This window comes from Capsicum annuum, chromosome 10 (genome assembly GCF_002878395.1).
Source record: "Capsicum annuum cultivar UCD-10X-F1 chromosome 10, UCD10Xv1.1, whole genome shotgun sequence".
In the NCBI taxonomy this organism is placed as follows: Eukaryota; Viridiplantae; Streptophyta; class Magnoliopsida; order Solanales; family Solanaceae; genus Capsicum; species Capsicum annuum.
Genome location: NC_061120.1, coordinates 28,843,903 through 28,852,345, shown reverse-complemented (window position 1 = coordinate 28,852,345; position 8,443 = coordinate 28,843,903).

Genomic DNA, 8,443 nt, shown 5'->3' with positions numbered 1-8,443 from the left:
TTCACATGTAATTCGCTTGAAATAAGACATGGGCATTTCATCAAAACATGTAAAGGTCATAGCTTGAACGTAAGAATTTCTTAAACATAAGGGAATAATAGGATCCCATGGAAAAATTTATAACTTGGGGATTCATCTTGAAATTTACTTAACATGATATGGGAATTTCATCAAACATGTGGACGGCATTAATTTAAAACATGAAAATATTGCTATACATCATGAATTTAGGATCTATCATGGAATTTACTTGAATAAAGCTGGAAATTCAAATTCATAGCATAAGGAATTTAAAATCTTTCATGGAATCATACATGGGATGAATTGAATTAAAAACATCATGAAAACATGAAATTCAACCTTTCTTGAACATACAAAATTCATAGTAATGAAAAATTCATTCTATAATTAAGTAAAAAGGGTTTTTGGGATCCTTAGGTGAAAGGGGGCCCATGGATGAATTCTCACATACCCTAATAGCCTGGATTTGATATAAAAAACTTGACTTTGAAAACCTTGGAGATGAGTTTGAAAGCTTTTCTTAAGATTCTTGGATTAGGGAATCAAATTCTTGGTTTTCTTTAAGATATTGTAATGAAGTCTTGGACTTCTTGAATGGGGATTAGCGTTTGTTCTTGAGGAAGCCTTAGAGAGACATTATGGATAAAGGGCCAAATAATGCATCCTAAGGTTTTAATTATCTGTTATGGATGAGTTAGAATGGACGAAAAGACCCTTTTTTCCCTTAAAAATGCAAAAGTTGAGCCTGGGAATTAAGTGCATGATACAGAGTGTGCGTCGCATGATAATAGCATGCAACTACTACCTCTCTCATAGAAATGGTTATAACATTTTGCTCAGGTATCGGATTAAGGTAAAATTGGTATCGTTAAAAAGTTAATTCAATTATCTAAAATTTAATGGGTATTGAGCTGTAAAATTGTATGTATATAAAAAGTTGTACACGTTCAAACTTAGAGCCTTGTTGTATCGAATACCCATCTTTGGATGAATTAAAGGATATTAGCTCAACTTGGCTCTAAATGACTTCTATGAGCATTTTTAACCACATGAACATTTCACACACTAGTATAAAGATCATGAAACTTATATTCATATGGGAATCAGTTAGATTATAACTTATACATGTAGGAACGATGATTCATAGACTAGCCCAAAAATACAGAGTTTTACATTAGGTCTCCACTAAAATGACTAGGAAGGGACCCATTTTGCTGCTAATGTGATTCTCTTAGCTGCTAAAGCGACCAAAAGTCCTCTTAAGTGGCTACACTACTTGAAACTTAATTTTTTCCAAGTTTCCATCGTCACTTTGAAATTTATTTGGAATCATGAGAATGCAAATAAACTATGCTACCTTATAAAATTCAACATTCTAGAATCAATGGAAACATCAAAATTTCCATTTGGAGTTATTTTGATGAAATATGGGGGGAGCATCTAAAGGAAACTTTTATCAATATCCACCCTATAGTTCGTAATGAGTTCAAAACCCTTGGGACCCGTATGGAAAGGCCATATAGCCTAAAATTAATATTCCAAAGCTGATGGAATTGTTGGAATTAGCATACTTGGTTGCTAACCTAAAGTTTATAACTAATAGACATTCTTTATCGGCAAAAACATCATAATAATGAATTGGTTCTAACAATCAAAAAAATTTCCTAGTAACTAAACTGTCAGCTACAACAAGTCACAAAATTTTACAACAGTTATAGGAATGATCATTATAATAACCATTACTAAAATGACTTTTGTCCATAAAAACAAAGGGTTAGGATGTATTTAAGGCTCAAGCAGGTGGGGATATAGGGCCTATGTCTCGCTATCAGAGTCCCAAGATCCTCCTCTACTATATGGTGTTGCCGTTGAACCTTAACCACTAGAATCTGTCTAGATCACTAAAACTCCTTGGGTTTTAACCCTTAGAAAAATTTCTCAATATTTTGCTTCTATACATCTTACGGTTAAGGTACTAGTCATATGATGTGGTACAGTTTGAATAGTCTTGGTCATATGGTAACCAGTGTTGGTTGGTTAATTTCTTTCTAAGGTACAGTTGGATCATACCAGTCGCACTGTAGGGTACCAATGGTAATATGTCAATCGTATGTTTCCCTAAGTTAAGCCTAAGTGATTCAATTTTTTCTACGGTATGGTTTCACGGTACTAATCATATGGTTGATCACAATTTGGATTGGGTGGTTGCATGATGGGAAGTGTTTAGGATCCAAGAGATGCCTAGGGTATGAATAGTGGGTACCACTCGTATATTAGGGTAGGATTAGTATGGGGAGGTTGTACCATCTTGCAGGAATTTTAAGCAGTTTAAGTGAGGGGTAATCTAGACATTTTCCCTCTTAACTTCTTAAGGCCCCATGACTTATAACATTCTTGGTATATTATTTAACCTATTTGCAATAACTCAAACTCTCTTAAAATACTCTCAAATTCTCTCAAGGCTCTTGGATCAAGAATGGCAAAGGTTTCATGAATAGGATCAATTGGGGCTTACAATGGTGATGTTCCTCTAACATATTTGTAATCTAAGGTATGTAATGCTCCCTCATTGTTAATTCCAACTAAAGGCATGTTTTATGAATAGTTTCCATGGCATTAATATTGCATGGTTTTGGGTTTTCAAATTTATGTTGCGGGTTTTGATTACAATGGTAGGTTATGGTTTTCCCATATCTTTTTGTTATGGTTTTCATGTTATTATTGTGTTTTAAACATTTGGTTTCCATAGAATGGTTAATTGGTACTTGGTTTTGTCTTTGGAAACACTATGCCCCCAACTTGTTTGATAAAATTCCTATGAGAATGTATTAGGTGAAATTGTTGGACTTTCATTGAACTATTGCATGGTATTAATGGTTTAAATGGTTTGGAATGGTTAAATGGTAAGGTCTTGGTGGTTATGGTGGGTCTAACTTAAAGCTTTGTAGGGTACAAAGGAATCTCCCAAGCAAACTTAATAATAGAACACTTGTTAGGTAAATGGGATTCCCTAAGTCAATTTTATAATATAATCTATGGGTACTTGGGAATCCCTTTATTTCATAGGATGTCAAAGGACATTGCTTGCAAGCTATAGTCGGTATGACGATACCACTACTTATAAACTTGGTTAATAATGAATTTAATTGGTTGTTTGGCTATAGGGTAATAGTTTGAATCAGGCAAAAATAGCGGGGTATGATAGCTAACCGTGTAGGTGTGAGTCTAATAGATAGACAATGGATACTCATATTTCTAACATGAATATTGGTCATGGCTATGATATATGATACTTACGGGGTACACGGAAATCCCCTTAGTACATACGTACATATATATCATGGAGAGCAAAGGGTACTCGAGAATACCCTACTCCTAAGGGGAAATTTATATCATATCTGAGAGCTTAAAGGTTAATCTCTGAAGTGTGTCTCTATCATTTGGTCTAGGTTAAAGAATTAAACTTGGAAGGTCCTTCTTTGCATTCAATTTTTGTGGTGAACGAATTTCCTAAGGTCTTTTTCGATGATCTTCTATAAGACCCTGAGAAGCTATCAAGTGATGCATAATTCTAACCCTAAAAGATAGAAAAGTGACTTCCTAAGTGAGTATTATGTTATCCATATATAATTTCCCTAATTTTGACATTTTATCACATGGGAAATTTGATAAGCTTTCCGTTGATATAAGATTCGCCCAAATATGATACACGGGTAAAATGTTATGGCTAATTTAAGTACTAGACGTAAAACAGCATAATTTTGGTGCTTGGTGCATCGTGAAGAGGGTTTATTTGACAATTGTCAACTTCCAGTGGAACTCCACAATAGTGGCGCATCGCGGAGAACCCTAATTTCCCAATAGTCAATTTCCAGTAGCCTGGCGCGATTGTGATGCGTCGCACTGAAGTTCTAGGTCCTAATTAGTGGGAAAACATGATGGCTCTGCATCACATTGACTACCAATTTCCTATTTGTCAATTTCCTGTAAGCCACCACGATAGTGGCGCATCGTGGTGGCCCGTGAAATAGGGTTCCCAGTTTAATTCTTCCAGCTTCATACAGAAGTTAAAAAGGGCACTTTGGTCTTTTTCCAAGCCTCTTAAACAGTGAAAACACCAAATCAAGGTAATTTGCAAGCATTCTATGAAGTTTCTCTCAAGTTTTCTCTCAACAAAAACCCTAAGTATCCCAACCCTCTTCCAAGAATCTCAAGAATCTACCATAGATTTTCTAAATTGAGTCAAGATTCAAGGTTCCCAAGTCAAGGGCTTCAAGAACTCTCATTATAGAGTAGGAATAGAGTTCCAAAAGCGAGAGTTCATCCAAACATTCTAATTCAAGGTACGTGGAGTTTTTAACAAGGGTAATCCTTTCACCCTTGTTCCCAAAGGCTTATTTAACTATGATTTTCAGCAATTTATGAGATTTTACATGAAATTGAATTTGGGGTCTCACCCATTGTTATTGGTTGCAAGTTTTGTATATTTCCCATGAATTGAGAGTCTAATGGCATGATTTTTACATGTTTTCTTTAAAAATTGCAGCTGGGTCTATACCCCATGATTTTAATCCTTGAGAAGTTGATAGTATAAATGTTTAAGACATTGAAGTATGTGAGTATGTTGAGATTTTGAGATAAATTGCTGAAATTTCCTAATTTCTACATGAGTTACGAATCTATATGCTATCTATTATGCTTTTGATGAGTTTTAACTTAAGATTGAATTATGGGTTATTAAGCCCCACTTGAGACTTGAGATTTTATGAACTATTGTGATATAATCACCCATGATTTGAGTATTCTGAGATTATTGAAATTTGTTAATGTAATGGTCATTGAGTTTTGAAATCCACTCTACCATATAAGATTTCAGATTTGATTATTGGGTTCATGGTGAACCATGAGATTATTTCTAAAAGTGGATTTTTATGACATGAGTGCAGATAATCTATAGGGATTAGTATTTAGCACAGAGCGGTTAAGTTACTATGGGTTCCTACCCCAAAACTATGTGCGACCGTAGGTTGGGCTTGAGGTCGAATTAATGATTATCATTGGGCCTAAAGCTGATTTGATATCAGGCCAAGGCTGAGTTCGTTTAGTGATAATTGGACCTAGGTTATACTCCCTAGCAATAGTATGACGCCTCTCTCTAATGTAATGTCTCTTCCTTAGGAGGACAAAATGTTGGACTCCATGTAGCTCGTATGGTTTATGTCGGTTAATAAAAACAACCTTGACATTTAAACTTCGAGATCAGATACCTCCCTAAACTAAAGTATTTTCCATTAAGATAAGATATTTCCTTTACAACTAAAATACTTTCCCTTGATATGAGTATTTTTTCCCAAAGCTTGAAATGAGATATTTTCCTAACTTGAATGAAATGCCTTCAAGTATGTTCCAAATTTATATTCTTTCGAATTCCAAGTATTTGAGTTCAAAAGATTTATGAGTTCTTTAGCATTGAAGAAGTTTTACTCTCCATGAGACATATGCATAAGTTGAAAGTATTGCTTAAAGTTTCCTTTAGCCTTCAGTAATGAGAATAAGAAAAGAGTACAAATTTCTAAGATGAAAGTATAACGACTCATGAGATTGTGTTACATGTGCCATTTTACATGATTCATGAGCTTTGCATTTTATACTTATTCAAGCCATGTGTGTCATTACTTATTACATGCATGATTTGATTAAAAAGTATTGATGTTGTTTTATATAAATGCATGCACCCCCACATACTCTGTACATTCCCAAGTACTAATCAATATATAAGTATATATGCTACATTATCTTATAATGTATGTTCAGGTGCTCAGTCCCAACCTCGTTAGAGATTTTTGAGTACCTCTATCTACATTCCTTCGTGGTGAGTCCTCATGGTTCAAGGACCTATATTCAAACATCTATATATTTTGAGAGACTATGTTGTTATTTCTAGTTCATTTCATATTAGTTGGGGACCTATCCTAACGGCTCTGTAGTTCATGGATTAGTAGAGGCTTTGTCAGACTAGTTATCAGATTGTGGTTGTGTTGAGGGTTCCAGTATTTTGGTCGTTTAAATCGAACATTTTCTGCGTATTTCCTTTCATATGATATGAATATTTTAGCGCTTGAATTATTTCATCTTGAAATGAGCGTTATTAGTAGAAACGGGCTCAAAGGGTTAGCTTGGGGCTACTTGTAGCCTTAAGCATTGTGTGATGTTATGGGAGACGATTTTGGGTATTTACAAACTGTGTATCAAAGCCTAAGGTTTTGAAGGAGTCTTAGGGAGTCTGACAAGCCACGTTGAGTAGAGTTTTGATCATCGGTGTGTAGCATGCCATATCTATAAGCAAGAGGCTACAAGATGTTTTAAGAAAAGTTGTTTTCTTTTTTTGGACTCTATTGTGCCTACCGTTCTCCCTCTCATCTAATAACTTATGCTCTTTTATTTTCAAAAAATGCCTCTCCGAAGAGCGAATGTCCACGAATATGATGATGAGCAACCCCTTCCTGTTGATCCTTTAAATGTCACTTCGTTATACCGAGTTTTACGCGACCTTTCAGGCGTTAGCCCAAGCAATCACCATCAATGTTTAGGCTAATAAGTAGGGAGATGATATAGCCGCAGCTAGGATCCATGATTTCATGTGGATAAATCCACCAGAGTTTTATGGGTCTAAGGCAAATGAGGACCCACAGTTGTACCTTGAGGAGGTAAGAAAGATCATGTAAGTGATGCATATTTCTAAGGAAAAAAGTGTTGAGTTGGCATCTTATAGGTTGAAGGACATAGCTTATGACTGGGTTGTATCATGGAGGAAGAGTAGAGGTGAGGATGCTGCTTGTATGACTTGGTAGGTGTTCCAAGATGCATTCTTGGACAAGTTATTTCCACTTGAGATGAGGGAAGCAAATATTGAGGATTTTATGAACTTGAGGCAAGGCTTCATGACTGTTAAGGAGTACTTCTTGAAGTTCACCCAGTTGGTCAAGAATGCTCCTGATTTGATTTTTGACACCCAAGCTAGTATGTGCAAGTTCGTGACTGGTGTTTTGAGTTTGGTGCTGAAAAAGTGTCGGATTCCGATGCTGCATAAGGATATAGATCTGGCTAGGTTGATGATGTATGCCTAGTAGATAGAGGTCAATAAGATTAGGGAAATAGATCGAGTGAGAGGCAACAAGAGGGCTATATTTGAGCAGCATGAGATTAGCCAGCCTAGGTTCCAGGTAGGGAACCACCCTCAGTTTCAGAGGCATACATATATGCCAACACCTTCATCATCTAGTGCTCCCACTCCTAGAAGTAGGCAGGAGAAAGGGGCAGATCTTTTATGTTTAGGTCATAGAATAGTGTTGGTAATAGGACCCACTATTCTCCTTGTTCTAAGTGTGGTAGGAGTTATCTCAGTGAGTGTTTTGTAGATATGAGAGGTTGTTTTGGTTGTGGAATACAGGGCCATAGACTTAGAGATTGTCCTCATGCTAGATAGGGTAACAGAGATGTCCAACTTTAGGCACAGGCTAGTAGTGCACCAGCTCCTGTACCTCATCCCGCCCTTGCTCAGGGCACTTCATCTAGCACTACTGGCGTCCAGAAACAGAATAGACTCTATACCTTACCATTCCGATAAGAGCAACAGGACTCTCCCGATGTTGTTACTGGTATGCTCTACGTCTTTTGTTTTGATGTTTATGTGTTGTTGGACCCCAGGTCAAGTCTCTCTTATGTGACCCCACTTGTACCTGTTAATTTCAAAATGAGTCCCAAAAAGATTCCTGAGCCTTTCCTAGTCTCCATACCCATCGAGAAGTCAGTTATTGCTAAACAAGTATATAGAGATTGTCCTGTTACTATTCTTCATAGAGTCATACTTGCTGATTTGATATAGTTAGACATGGTGGATTTTGACCTTATTTATGGTATGGATTGGCTTCATTCTTTTTATGCATCTATTTCTTGTTATGAATCTACAAGTTGTCGTACTCGTGTGGTTAAGTTTCAGTTTCCTGATGAACCAACTTATGAGTGGTCCATGAATTCGGTATCTCCTAAGATTCATTTTATCTACTATCTCAAAGTCAGAAAGCTAATATCCAAAGTTTGTATCTATCACCTAGTTAGAGTCAAAGACACTAAGTCTGATGCTCCAACTATTCTATCAGTCGATATTGTTAATGATTTTCCAGATGTTTTCCCGAAAGATCTCCCAGGGGTACCTCTCAATAGAGAGATAGAATTCAGGATTGACCTTCTTCCTGACACTCATCCTATTTTTATTCTGCCATACCGTATAGCACCTACTGAGCTTAAAGAGTTGAAAGAGGAACTCAAACATCTTTTAGACAAAGGTTTCAGTAGGCCCAGTATTTCTCCTTGGGGCGCACATGTCTTATTTGTGTGAAAGAAAGATGATTTTTTGCGTATG